The 15,648-nt window shown below is 40.1% G+C and overlaps 1 protein-coding gene across 3 annotated transcripts in view; it reads right to left on the bottom strand.

Annotated features, from left to right (window-relative positions):
- LOC132916113 (uncharacterized) overlaps positions 1-15,172 on the bottom strand; it is a 139,579-nt gene extending 124,407 nt beyond the window's left edge. Inside the window, exons 1-2 of one of the 3 annotated variants that reach the window (XM_060975901.1) lie at positions 14,954-15,172; positions 13,900-13,994 (exon numbers count right to left, since the gene is read on the bottom strand). The gene's annotated coding sequence lies outside the window, so the exon portion shown is untranslated. Of the gene's footprint in view, positions 1-13,899; positions 14,090-14,953 lie in introns of all 3 variants that reach the window. The other 2 variants (XM_060975900.1, XM_060975899.1) reach the window with 2 other exon arrangements.
- Positions 15,173-15,648: the final 476 nt, after the last annotated feature.

Genomic DNA, 15,648 nt, shown 5'->3' with positions numbered 1-15,648 from the left:
ATGTTACACAGATACAAATCTATCTGCCGTATTTTCATCCAAAATGCATCCGATACCACCTTACGTCATTTTCAACACGCTTTAACGCTGAATATCTGACATTTTTTATTTTCTTTAAAGACTAATTCTAATTAAATAACAGCAATACGATGACCATTGCCAGTTTCGATCGAAAGATATAGCGATATGTGAAAATTTATATTCCAAGAACGATATCTAAAAGAATTGAAAATATCTGCTGGGAAATTTTGTTCGTTTTGTAATAGATGCATAACATTTTTGATTTTATATTATTTGATCGAACTACGTGCGATCCATTCCGTTCTGTCACTGCAAGAAACTTTTGGGACGATTTAATATATGAACACCGCGGATGTAAAATATAAAACGTAATAATAATTTCAAAATTCGATCAAACGCGCGTTTTGCGGTTTTCTCGAACGTTTAAAGAAATGTTCGAATTCTGCTGTATAGCCATAGCTGTATATTGCAACGGTATTTGGATAAAAATTCAAGCTGAAATTTAAACCTCCCAATAGAATTCGAAAAAGTGAAACGATGAAATTAGAATCGAAATGTTATTTTAAACATACTCGAGTGTAACCTTCAAAATTGATTACAAACCTACAAGAGTAATTTGAAGTAGCGAAAAACTAAACGACCAAGTATATCAACGCGAATCCCTTGGTCGACTAAAAACTTGCTCAAGGATTCTCAAGAACGTTAACAAGAACCTCGATTACGAACACAGCGCAAGGTCTCCACCTTCGGCGTAAATACGTGCCGCACAAGCGAAACATTGTTGTCCAGTTTCGAGCGCAAATGCCTCTGTAAAGTGCCGGGAGCAACGATTTTAGTTCCGGATCGGACGATTATCACCGAGGCACGATCGACGATCGACTTTCGTCACACGATCGGCGAAACGACCCGTTGCGGAGTCTGAACGCGAACAACGCGTGTCTGGCGAAGGCATTAGCCCCAAGGCACGTCGATTAAGCGCCGCGGTTCGCGTGGGCAAAGCCATCGGGAGACAATAAAACCGGCGCCTCCGCCAGACGCTTCTGGAATCCAGCCAGATCTCCTTGCGCTCGCTCGAACCTGCGCGTAACGGTTGCCGACACGTCCAAGTAGCGCCGAATGTTTTTTCCCGAAACCAAACATAACAAAATTAGCAATTTCAAACGTCGACTGCAAACGCAAAATTGACACGTTTAGTATCGAGAGCCGCGATAGAACGTGTATTAGAATAAACGCGAAACCAGATAATAATTTCATCGATTAAAGTTGTATGTTATTTATCTATACGGTGAAATAAAGAGGATGAAGGACAGACGCATCTCGTGCGAAGATTTTGTAACAAACGTTAAGATCGTCGATAGAGAATGTGCGAAGAATCGAAGAATTCCAAGAATATTCTTGGAGTATCGGTCGTGACGCGAACGAGCGAATTTCTACGTTGTGTCTTGTCAAATCCTCTTAGCGATGTATCGTGCGAGCTAAGCATCATTCGCAAGAGATCTGATAATCGAGATTTGGCAAACTTCTCCTGTTAACAGATTAGACAAAGATACGCCAGCTTCGCATATACATGGTGTATTTATTTATCTATTTATTAGCAGAAGGATTAAAGAGGAAAGTGAACGATTAACTTTTCTAATTAAGTCCATATTAAATTTGCTAATGTCATTAATTCGCATGCTACAAGGATGTCGGCAGGAATTTCCTTTATCTTGAGAAATTGTACACCATGTTAATCTCGTTTTCAATACTTTCGCGTAAACATTCTCAACTTTCACAAAGTACTTTTACTAAACGATCTTCTTGTTCTATTTAATCTCTCGTAGTATCTTGGCTGGAGAACAATCGAATATAAAGTCTAAGGTTACAGAGATAATCAAGAAACCATGAATTACAAAAATGATCGACTGCACGCTCGTTAGTAACTCGATTCTGTGGTTTCGTTTCAGATACTTTATAAAGTCCGTGAAAAATGAGAATCGACCCTATAACGCTGATTTTTCTATCTCTACCCGTTCTTGTACCTGTACGTACCTCAAAAAAAAAAAAAAGTTCCAGCACGTTTTAATCGTTTTCTAAAATTTCTAGCTTCCCGTCTACAAATCTCTGCCCGTCAAAGAATAATTGCTACGTTTTGAAAAACACATTAATATTTATAGCACTTATTGCAATAAGCGCAATAAGCGAGTACGATAAGAAGGAAATAAAAAGGATTTTTCCACTCGAGGCTTCTCCCATCCTCGAGACAATTTCCCTCTTTTTACGTCGCGAGCAATTACGCAGCCTATCCGTTATAAGAAAATCTTTTCCCATAGGGATACCGTCCGATCTCTCCCCTTCAGCATGGCTCTTCAGTGGCTTCCGTTAATGAACGTAGACAGCCTTAACGCCCTTCATTTATTCTTCAACTGATTGGATCTCGTAACCTGATTACTTGCAACACGAGTACTTCCAACACCCTGGATATTAACGATATTCTCCAAATAACATCATACCGCTACTAAACAACCATTCATCCTATAATTACATGAAATCGCAATTGCAACAACTTTCAAACGGAACACTTTCAAACGTTTCACACTTTCTTTTTGTTAATTAGAATTTAAATTAAACAGCATGGAAACAAAGCATGGAGGGATAACGAAAGGGTTGAACAGTTCAAGGACGAACAGCTGAGAGGAAAAATTTATAGATCGTGCGCGACATGAGTCGTTTCGAATCCAAGATGCAACGGCGAGTGCTCATTATCGTTGGCGCGCGGCTGCCATTTGCGGCGATTAGCATTTTCATGTAGCTACCTACCCGAGCGACGAGAAAACGCGGCAGTGATTCATCGAACGAGTTCTGAGACCGGCAGACAAGCGCCAGAAGATTTTAATGCTTGTCCCGATCGAAGGCATCCGAGCAATGTTATCCTACATGGTAGTTCTTTTTTTTTTTTTCACTATCACCCATAAATCCGTGAATCTATAGGCTCGTATGAATCCAGGCACGTGCTAATATTTCTAGCGATCGACATTATTAAGGAAAACGTGTCGTACCTCGGTACGCCGATAGTCGAGTGACACTTTTATTCGATCGAGAAAGTTCATTAAAACGTATACATGTACACACCTTGAAAACTACGCTGACTGCTGCCTAGTTTTCTTGTTTTTCCAATCGGTCGTATCCAGTTCAGTACCCGGTTCTTCCACGAGACGCACCAAGGTGAACACAGAGATCGAGGAAAGAATTATTATCGAAGAAGATTCTGAATTCTGTTCGATACGACTGTTGGAACTGCAGATTAATTTAATATTGATGATGTTCATGGTGTCGATATACATTATTGATATACTTATGGTAATGATGCTCGATACGCGATGATACACGATTAATCATGCCGGCTACGCTTTTTTTTTTCTTTTTTTTTTTTTTCTTCTTTTTTTCTCAATGGTAAGATCATTAACGACCGCACGACCAATGGCCCTCGTTTGTTCGTGCTTGTACTTTCAAGCAAATACATTTATTCCAGCTGAGACTCATGTTACTTTAAAACGACATGTTCCTTTGCTTTTTAGTTATCAGTTGTAATTTACTCGATCTCGTATGAACGAGTTTTTGCATAAAAAGATAAACTAAAGGCAGAAAAAAGATTTACATACATGTAAATGCAGTGAAATTCCATTCATCTAAATCCATCGAAAGACAAACAGTTTGTATAACTGCGACTCACACGTGTATATAATACAAATTTCTTCCAATTATTTATTCAATAATCAACCCGTTCGAATATCAAAGCCTATTTTGAGATAAATTTATATAATCCGCACTATGATGAACACATTCTTCGAAAGAATTCTTAAGAGGACCCAATGCTATAAGTAATCAGATATATATTTGTATATATTCTATTATTATTACTACGAATGTACTATATTCAAACAGTAACGAAAATCTTATTCCAATAAACAGAGTTCTACTGTACAGCGAAACTCATTAACTCTCAAATGGTATCCTCGTATCATGGGTCATCCGCAACAGCTTCGTCTTGAATTTAATTTTAGAGCACTTCGATATTTTACGCGATAAACGTCATCTATAACGTTTATCGCGTACGACGTAAAATAGAAACGAAAACAGAATACCTTAAAATCACGTAACCTAACTTGAATTTAATCGAAACTGTCATTTATGACGAAGCAATGCTGTATAGTTGAGCGTTAAAATACAATACATAGTTTCGATAAAATTCACGTAGCGTTCTTCGTAGCGCATATAAACTCGTTCGACGATGAAATCGAAATTAGATGCATTGTTCATGAGAAAAAATCGCTCGAACGATCAGTTCATTAAGATCTAATCCGTAATAGCGAAAGAGTCATGAATGACAAATGATACGTCGGAGCAGAACGACAACCTCGTCTCATTTTGTACTATATCAGTCTGTTTAACCACCAACGGCAATTACGGATCCAGCGTTATTATTACCGAAGTCCACCTGCACGAACGAGGTTAACGACACTTATAGAGGTTGCGTCTTTGCTATTTGTTTTTACGTATATTCTAAAAAAAACAGAATGAAAAATATATGAAAGGAAAATAGACGAATAGTGGATTTAACGGAATATTCGCGAAGGGAAAAGTATGAAATGAATATTTCGTACGTTACATTTTCAGTCAAACAAATTATATTATTCTTGCTACTGATATAAAAAGAAGGGACGAGAAATGAAAATTTCTGTGCTTCTTCGAATTACAGCGTTAACGAATTTATCATACAACTGCAAAGGATAAAAGGTGATATGAAAACGCTATAGCGTCTACTATGCAGTTTCACGGGTTACTTCTGACGCAGAAATTCCATTTGGCTTCGCATCGATCCAAGAAAGTAAATCCCATGAGATTCAAGCTCCTACGCGAAATGGAAAGATCGAACGAACCCGGAATCCAAAGTATATCTAATAGAAATTAGCGGAGCTAAGTAACAAAATCCAAAGTTCTGAAAACTCTTTCGTTGCCGCTTATATATTTTCGCTATATCGTCCAAAACGTAAGGAAAAATTCACGCACGATATAAAAGATACACGCGAGAAAACTTCGTTCTACGCTACGAAGATTCCAAGTAAACGAAGAGAAAATACAGATGAAACAAACTGCCTGAACGATGTTTATGCAAAAGAAGCGTTTAAACAAATTTCCAATTTCTGCGAAATTGTCTCGAGAATTGTTTCCACGCGAGTATTCGTATTCGTTCTGCCTCTTTAACTTCTCACGATATTACAGTGGAAGCTTGATTATCCCAACTAATCATAGTACACGGGATTGTGCTACACGCTATTCGCATAATCGAATGTCTTTTCATTTTGTTGCCAGAAGAAACCATTCATTCCGAGCTATTTTACAATATTTTTTAATATTAATTCATTAACGGCGAAAATTCCATCGATGCGACATTTCATTTTGAATCTTATCAAGTAACTCTTATTCGTCGTTATTTATTTATTACAGCAATACAAATTTCCTAATAATCGATTGTTTTGCGAATCAATGCTACGACAATCAAGGTTCTGTTGCGTTAATACGCGTTTCCAATATTTTCTCTAAATACTTTGATATAATTTAAAGCATTGTTTGGCCCTGGGAACGGTTGGCAACAACGAGAGGGTCCAAAATATTTGTACAAAGATTAGAAGACTAAATTTATTTGAAGTTCCAATATATCTAGAATATTTCAAATTTCTGTGGTCGAAGCACAGCCGAAAACAGCTGTTAAATTCGTCGTTTCGACGGAAACGTTCGAACGCGAGAAACGGGGTGTCTGTCAAAACGCTTCGTATCGCTGGATGTTGCGTAATTGCGGAAAGACAAACGACCCATAAAGGTTAAAACTAAGCGCTCGCGAATCAGATTGTGCGAACTAGTTGGCGATAAATTTTCGAAACCATAAACAGAAAAGGCTTTTCGCCATATGTTAGAGCCGAAAACAGAATCGTTTCTAGTTGCAATTCGAGCTACGTGTTCAATGAACAATCTAGAAACTCTTCGAATTTTGACTGTGAAAACAATTGAAATAAATCGTTCCTGGATAGAAATTCACGGTCAACTTAGTTATATTCCGTTCAATTTATTCGATTCCGATGTTTTGGTAGTAGCGACAATGATAAAATCTAGTGAAAATTGGCACATAATGTAAGTTTACTTTAATATTTCTGAATTTCAACGAACAGCCGAAAATCTAATTATCAGGATAACGAAAATTAATTGTAAAGTGTACGTATCTGATCGTACGAGAGTTACGATGCATCGATCCACGTGCCACGATCGCTACGTTTCTCGTTCACCGTCGTCGTTCTTGCAATTTCTACTTTTTTCTTAATTTATCTTTCTCTTCTTTCCTTTATTTTTCGCCGAACGATCGAAGATTCGTCGAAAGCAATCAACCGAAACGGCAAGAACGTTTCGCTGGGAATCGTCGGCTTTACGACGAAAATCCCTATCCCTCCATATACGTGCACGTTCGTCGAACAATCAACGTTCCAGCGCATCGATAGAAAAACAGATACCCCATCGAGAGAGAAACGCAGCTCCTGGTTACGTAAAGTTACTACTGCCACGAGGCTGGCGATTCACGCCGGCAAAGAAAATGCGTAATAACGGTAGGAAGAACGCAGCGTCCTCGCCAGCCTCTCTCCGCCCATTTCATTTCGGTTGCGAAGAGTATGTATAATAAAACACTTCGGTGGATATACGTCGTCGTTGCATTTTATCGAATTCGCGTGGCATCTCGGCCCGGTAAACGGAGGGAAAACACGATTACCGCTCGTCGTCGATCTCTCCCGTTCCCTCGTGTACCGCGCCACGTCCTTTCCCGCCACGTCGGCGCAATTTTCCGATTTCCAGCCGGTTTTCCTCATCTCACGGCTTGGCTTTCGCGCGGTATCACGCGCGAACATCTCGCAGACGCACGCGTGCCATCGATAGCGGCGCGTCGAGGCGTTGCACTTTCAATAATTCAACGTTCGTATGAATGACACGCCAGGCGAACGAAGCCGAAGCGGCAACTCTATGGAAGAAACGATTTCCTCGAAATTCTCGATCGGCTGATAATTTCGAGGTCGCGCGCGAAATAAACGTCACGAGGATCGTCTATAAGTCACTACGGACAAATAAGATCTCTGACGTTCCTCGGCTTTCTCGTTAACACGAGACCGACGAGAGTGACGAGAGTGACGAGAGTAGTAGGCTCTCTTCTACCGCTTCTCTCTCTATCTTTCACTCGCTCTGACGATTCTCCCTCTTCCTTCTTTCTTGTCCTCCCTCTCTCCATTCCCCCGCCCATTCTTTCACCTCGCCTATCCCACTTCACTTCTCTTTCTCTCTTTCCGCGTCTCTCTTCCACGTCCTCTTAATCGTACCTTCTCTGTCGAGCTTCTGGCTGGCGTATCTACGGGTCGTTGATATCGCGTCGCCTCGTGTTTTCTCGGATAACGCGTACAGCCGCCGTCTGCCGCGATCGCGGCACAGCACGCTGCGACGCGGCGCGGCGGCTACGTGCTCGTCGATAATAATTATTGACAGATGGGACTGACTAATGCGGCCGCCGCTGCGCCACGACATTTGTCTAGCGTGAGTAAACTTTCAGCTACGCAATCTCGCTTCTGCCAGCGGCGAGACCTTCCTCCGCAGGAGAACATCCAAGCCGACACACGCGCCGCGCTCCTCGCTGTCCCATGAATTCCGATCCCAGTTTCACGATTCATCCGCTGTCTTCGCCACGTTGACATTTCGCGAGATTCGCAGCATCGCGTACAGATACTTCCAACTTGGTACAGCATGCTTCAAAACATCGTACCGTGACATTTTAGTCCATCTATCGAGCAGATCGGATCTCACGTGACAAGCGTTTAACGACTCGTCACGGAACGAATTTTGTTCGATAACGGGATTTCGGAAAAGTAAGCTAAACTATTTAAATGCCTCGCGTACTCTACGGTCTTTCGCGTAATCGTAAAAGCCCTCGGTAAGATACAACACCAGAAATCCTCTCAGATACTGCTCCAAAACAATTTTTGCTCCGGAAGAATCCCAAGTACCCAGTAACAAACAAACGTCTTTAATCTGGCGCGTCCATCTATTTTCTTTTACGACTCCAAATGACCAGATTTCGGCAGCGTCGTTCGCGTTAATTAGAACCTTCTTCTTAACTGCGACACGCAAAGTACACCGGCGAACCGTTTAACGTCATTTATGAATCATCTTGTATATACAACATCGACGAACTCTCGGAAAAGACAGTTTGTTTTCGCCAGTGAGTCGAACGTACCGGGCTGCGCGTAGGCTATTTCCACAAAAAGTTGGAGAATATCAAAATGAAACGAACCACGCGCGCGATTTTCGACAAGAAAGACACGACTTTGCGCGTGTGCACGCAACCGGTGTCCCCGGTTCGAACATTTTTCTTCTTTTTTTCTCTCGCAACCGCATGCACAAGGTATATCGCCAGAGGTAAAGTATACCTGGTTAATTGCATAATTTCCTGTAACAAGTATTTTTGTAGCGTGCCGCGGTTCTGGATCGCGGTGTCCGTCGTCTGCGACACCAGCCTCTCGCGGAGTAAATAAAAGATTACCGGGAGAGGACTTTAACACCTACCTCGCATCGGCTGACGATGTGATGCAATCCGCGCGCTGCTCCAGGCATTCTCGAACCGTTCTCCTCTCGCGGATCGAATTCCTCGGCGTGTTACGCGCGCCGCGACAAATCGACGGTTAGCCGCGAAATTTTACCGAAATGATAGAAACTGATAGGTGAACAAATTATATCGGAGGCGTACGATGTACGATTAGAATTAAACGAACGAGATCAACTGTAACAATAAAACCCTCAACTACAGGTGATATTCGGATTACATGATAGTTTCCTTTTTCATTTTCTTTTTCTTTTTTTAAGAACGTGAGAAAGTAGAAGAAATATCGTAATAATCTCGTAACGGCATTAGATAATCGTTCGTTATTATTGAAATCGATGGGAGTAGAAGCTACTGCAACACAAAATTAGAAAGTGTCGGTTGCCACATACGTTATGTTATTTTAATAAGTTTTTATTTATGCGCTTTCATTCGGACCTACGAATCTGTTAGGACCGAAGTTGACCAATTTCTTAAAAATAAATAATTTATCTTCGTAAATTCGCAAGAGATGACATAAATAATCGTACGCTACTAAACAAATTTGAAACATAACGTAACACCATCAATTTCCCCTACTTCCAAATTCATAGAATTGATCAGCGTGGTTTCCACGCAGCTCGTATAATTCGCCCCAGTTTCATAAAACACCCCTGCCTCGAGCCTATACAATAAACTGTAACGTGTACACTTAATTCGAACCACGGCCTCCTCTTTTAAAATTCAATTACGCGTCTACAACACCGTGACACGTTACGCGTTAATAATCCATGACGGTCGATGGAACGCGAATCTTCGTGTCTATTTAATTCTCGCCAGCAAGAACGAACAAAGCTGTGGCAGGCTACGAGATAGATAAGAGCGCCTTCGTGAATTTGTTTTTCCAGCGCGATAAAAAGCTCCGCGCCGACAGATCCGAGATTCGCGGAAACGCAGACTGACTTTCGATTCGACGAACTTCGTCGCACGGGCCGTTGCACAGGCGAATTTCGTCGCTCAGCGAACCAGCAGCACGACGGCGAGGTACGCGATTTCGTGCTCATCCGAACGAATAACGCGTCGTTCGACTCGGATAAAACACTTGTTGCGACCCGTGCAAATCTTCGCCACGACACGACCTTACCATCTGCCATTTACAACGAAATTAAGATCTATGATTTGCCACGAAGTTACTATCGTTCGTCGTTTACTCGTACGTAATCTTGATTTGTTTAATTCCGAAGCAACGATTCATGTCCTAATCTCATTTGTGTCTTAACGAGCAAAAAGATCTTTGATGTTTCGTGAGAATCTTAGCATACACCTAAGACGAGTAATCAATCAGTATCAACAACTTTTTCGTACTTTCGTCAAATTTACGAAGTTTATTGATAGTAAGAAAATACGATTGGATTTAAAATAACGCGAAGGTTTCGAAAATCTTTACGATAGCTCTTTTGTCAGTTGATATCGTCAGCGAAATTTTGTAAATTTTCTAAGCTGGCCAAGAGTGATATATTCTCTTGCAAGTAGTTTTATATTTGTTGTAATAGTAACATTTTTGGCAATAAAGTAAATAATATTTTACCAGAAAATGTAACAAATTACGAGGCTGGTGTACTTTCGAATATTATATGAACGATGTAAAGAGATGTGGAGCACGTCGACTATGCGCGGTATGGAACATGTTCCATGTGATGTCGATGATGATGACGATAATAGTGATATAGAATATTTGTTATCTGATATATACGTGCATTGTTACGTAGTGCATGGCTATAAAAATGTTAATGATGAGAAAAAGCAGATACGTATTCGCCTGTAGGGACACGAAGAATATGTTGTATTCAGGAGTTGAACATATGGAAGATATAGAAGATAAAAATAAAATGTACAAAATGATACGTATCTGTTCAAATTAAATATAAATAATTTTTTTATAACGGAAATACAGTTTCTCCAATTTTTCCTTATAAATTAGTTGGATCATTGCGTGGTAAATATCACCTTTTCGCAAAACCAATATTCACGTTTCTTTTCGTGCTATACGAATCATTATTACGAATTACTAGCATGTATTAATTTGTTCGTATTTCAATATTCGTTTCTTTAAATAGACTTTTAAAGTCGTTTTCATGTTACACGTGATTATCTTTCTACGGAAATTAAATTAAGAGTTGGCTGCCGTTTGAATGAAATTCTGGCTAAATTATTATCTCTGTTTTGGAGCGTTGCTTAAATATATTATTAGGCGCAAAATTTAATACATTATTATTCATTAACTATATATGAATATTATAATTAATACGAGTAACATGAGCAATACGCGAGAAAAATGTTTATGTATAATGTATACTGTAACGCATCTATTAATAATTTGACTCGATACGAAATAACATATCCGAATACCTTCTGTTAATTTCATCACCTAAAAACTATATAAAAACCGTGATACAATAGAAAATCTGTTACATGTAATTTTTTAAACGACGTCTAGTTGATATCCCCCCTAATTGGAACAAATCTTTTAATAAGATAGATAAACCAAAAATGAATATAACGACCTCAGGTGCGCTGATCCTTTCTCCCTCATTATCGAGGAGCAGCAATTTAAATTTTCCACATGGACACCTTTCTCGTAAGATTTAACGCCATTAGATATCCTTTTCTCGAGAATATGTTGGAGATGAAACGCTGAAGATGAAATGTTTACTGTAAAATATCGGTTTCGATCATTCCATATTCCGTGAAATTTATCTTCGCAAAAATCCAACGTTCACGAAGAGATTAATATTTAGATTGGAATAATTATGAGAAATAATAAATTTCGTATTTCGGGTAATAAATATGAAATAAACATGTGCAAAAGTATATAAAAATAATAATCACAGAATGATTTTATCGTTCAAGGAAAATAAAGATGTGCTGTTTTACAGAATCCTTAATGAACCTAACAGACATAACTCAAAAGACGTTCCATTTGAATAAGCAATCCATGAAAAAAAAATCTCGGGAATATAACGAAATTATTCGTAATGCTATATAATCCAGTAACAAAACCGTTACAGTAAAACGACTCGAAGCAAACAACTTTGATTTAAGAGAACGAAATTCCTTATTCATCCCGCGAACAGATTTATTGGAATATTACCAAGCACATAAATTTTAAATAAGAAAAGCAAATCCGAGATGATTCTTCCTTCCTCTTGTATGCTAATTCCTACTAATAATTCTCGTCTCCGTATCAATGCCGCACGAATCGAATGTTCGCAATCGTTTGCATCTTCAATTAACGACACATTCATTTTTCACCGTATGCCGACCGATAAATAACTAGGTTAATTTTACATATACAAGCGATCCACGACGGTGATAACTGTTATCGCTCGAAACAACTTGTCTGTAAAATCAGTTCGAATCTCAATGATAAAACACCTCGTGAATACCAGTTACAACGCACCTAATATCTCTTCGTTTGTAATCACTTTGCAATTTTTCTTCGACAAAAATTACGTCAACGCCTCGAAGCAACCAACCTAACGCTTGTTCGACATTATTAACATGTGACCAACTCTGATTACACGACGGATGCTAGTAGTGTCGGTGCTTGGAAATAACGAGATTCGATCGACGAGTGTCTTCGATCGCATCTGTTTGTAAATTTGTTTGTACGCGAAGAAAAGAGAAACTTCCAGCTATTTCGTTCATCCAACACGGCTACCTTTTAATGGCTATTGTCTACGTTAAAATTCCATTAGTTTCGACTCGTCTCCAGACAAATAATTCGTGTAATTAGAGTTCATACAATAGGAATCGTCGACTCTCTCTCTCTCTCTCTCTCTCTCTCTCTCTCTCTCTCTCTCTCTCTTCGATAACTATGATTTCTCAAACACATAACAGAAATTCACGTTCCGACAAGTGGACTCAATCGGCTTATATATCTTTAATCTTTAGCGTATCAAGGATCGATATTCTTCGTTAACGATAAAAAGACATCGTGTGGTTCTTTTGTATTATCGCGTTAGTTTATATTGTATGTTCATCGTACTAACGTACTCGTTGGATTTAACAAAGTTATCATTCGTGAAAATTGTGAGATTAATTTTGTTATACATAAATATTATTTATTTAATATGTAGGTTCTCCGTTCATACTAGATTATAAATGTTTATACGATCTCGGAATTTTATAAACGTAATTAAAAACATGGAAGCTAAAGAGATTAATTTTACACACTATCGGCATCGCTGAATAACCCTCCTATCTTGGTATGCTACAAGTTAATCGACCACTAACTAATGTTTCGTTCTAATAAAAAAGAAAGTTATATTACACAACTTTCTTTTACTCCTAGTACCGTTTTCTAACTCGAATATTCAGTCCCCTTTGAAATACTAGCGACGCGTTCTATTGGCCATTTATTATTAGTGATTGCGTAAATATTATGTAGTAGGTTCGCTTTGGCTTCATTCAGGACAAAGTGGACCGATAATATTTACTACGTATGTATATACAAAATCTGGTGAGTGAATGTTTACGTGATACAAACAGAATTACGCAAAACTAGTAGCACAATGGCGCTACAGTAATCCTATATTCCGTTCATTTACGTGACAAATGTGCACGTCGATGCCGTCGGTGTCGAACGAATAATAAAGACTCCGCATGGTAATAATCTAATTCGTGCCATCAAAGGGCATACGTTCCGCGGGAATCCGAGTGTATTCAAATTACCCGTCATTCAGCCGAAAAAAGAAAAACACGATTTCTCGAAGATTTCCCCGTTCGAACAACCCGCGATTTATATTTACACGCCTGACGTTGCATCGTACGTATCGAAAATTCAAGAACATGTAGGTTAGGAAACATTGGAACAAGAATGGTACTTCGGCCATTAAAATTCAGACCTTCCGTCGTATACGCCAATGGCGCCACAGATAACTCGCTTTGATCAAAATCAGAGGGAAGAAATACGTAATATTATTTTCAACAATATTCCATCGACAAACGTTAGTCTATATATCGAACGATCTTCTTGCATCGCAATCGCAAAAATACTCACTAGCACGAGCCACGTTCCGCTACAGTGGATTCGTGGAACGATGTTTCCTTCGCGTATACCTACACGTAAGAACGCGTTTTGGCGCGTAACGATAGAAACAAACGCGACAATGACAGCACGTCAAAGAATGTCGCGTGAACGGTAGAACGAACGAGGAAAAGTATGTACTCACCTCTGTTGCAAAAACGTCAACAACCGACGTATTCTTCGAACGGGATGTTTTTCGCCTTATCTTGGACGTTTCGATGTCGCGTGGGCAGTCCGCTTCTAAGTAAACAAAAACACAGACTTCAAATCGTCGATTCCCTTCCACGGGAGTTTCTCTGTTTCTCCCGTATATGCAATCACTCGCGTGGTCCTTTCTTTTTTCGACCAGTAAGAAATAGTCGTCGAGAAGAGCGCGGCAACAGCAAATGCGACAACAGAGGTTAGAGTCGTGACAAAGATATATGTAATATGAGAATCAGACGGAGAAAGAGACGAAGATAGAAAGAACGAAAGGAAAGGATAGGAATAGAAGAAAAAGAAACGAAACACGAGAAAAGTAGCTAGAGATAACGAGTACAAGTTTTCTGCACTTGAAACAGTATATATGTGAGATACGAGAATCTCACACGTCGATCACCAGACACGAGAAATACTTTCGCCGAAACGAAAGGCTTTCGTCGGTTCGCCGACGATTCGATTCACTGGTCGTCGAGATGTCACGTCGTCAGCGAATCCACATGATTGGCCCGCGGCTTTTCGAACGTTCCTGCCCGTTTCGACGTACGGGTCTCACTGCTACAGTTTTTCCACCGGAAGTCGTCAAAAAGTGAAACTTCCCTCGATTAGAGAAACGATTTGTAATTCTGTTTGATTTGGAAGGTGCGTGGCTGCATGCGTGGCGCGCGCGCGCGCGTGTGGTTCGAACTCTCGCGATGAGGGAGATAGTCCTCCTCCTCCTCCGGTGTGTGTTCCTGCTCAGGATCCGATCGAGCAGACACTGACCCCACGAGACGACGTCGGAGAGAACGAGAGAGACAACGAACGAGACATTCGAGAGAGAGAAAATAACTGAAGGAAGCGTACGCGAAAGATGAACGAAGAAACGGAGAAGGGGAAGAGAACAGAGTGCAAGAGAAAAGAAATCGGAGAAAGAGACGAATGAACGCAAAAGAAAAGAACGAGAAAGAACGAGAAAGAAAGAAAGATAGTTAACAACAAATCGCGAGCGCGTATAATACCGGACTCACAGTTGGCAGTCTCTCCTCTCGTATCTTCTACCGCCAAATTAACACGCGAATGTCATTCGATTCGTCGAGAGATCACGAACAAATTTCAAACTGATTTCGTACGCACTGATTTTAAGTAATCGTAACACTGGTAAAAAGTCACCGTTGATATTTCAGCGTTTCGTTTGGCGAGACACGAGTTCGCGCGCACAAACAAAACGTGTCAGCACGTCGCGCGCTTGTTTAGAATATACTGAATATATTTTGACCCGAGCGCTCTGTTCTGGCTCAGCGCTGGCGCTTCGCGCGTTCGGCAGTCTTCGGTAGCGATCGGTCGCGCTCGCACTCCGTGGCCGAACCAACCACAACGCTCGACCAACCGCGAACGAAACTCGCGCCCTCGCTCGATTGTAAATTACCTTGCAGGGCCGATGCACCACGATCCATATTTACTGAAATCATAGCAATTTCTGTTTTATTTTTTTTTCCACAGTTCGAAGAATAATGCTACGAAAATATACCTGCCATTCGAAATCTGGATTCTCGTACCGAAACGTTTACCGATTTCCATGTCCGCCTCGTCGCAATTCGAAAACAAAGAGACGATGTACAACGTATCGCGTATTTCTAATCGTTACGCTTTTATACGCTAATACTCTTATCTATTGCATTTCTCGTATATCGTATGATTTAAGAGGTATAAAATG

Source organism: Bombus pascuorum, chromosome 1 (genome assembly GCF_905332965.1).
Source record: "Bombus pascuorum chromosome 1, iyBomPasc1.1, whole genome shotgun sequence".
Taxonomy (NCBI): domain Eukaryota; kingdom Metazoa; phylum Arthropoda; class Insecta; order Hymenoptera; family Apidae; genus Bombus; species Bombus pascuorum.
Note: the sequence above shows the minus strand (reverse complement) of the source record. Positions and strands in the feature narration are given on the sequence as shown.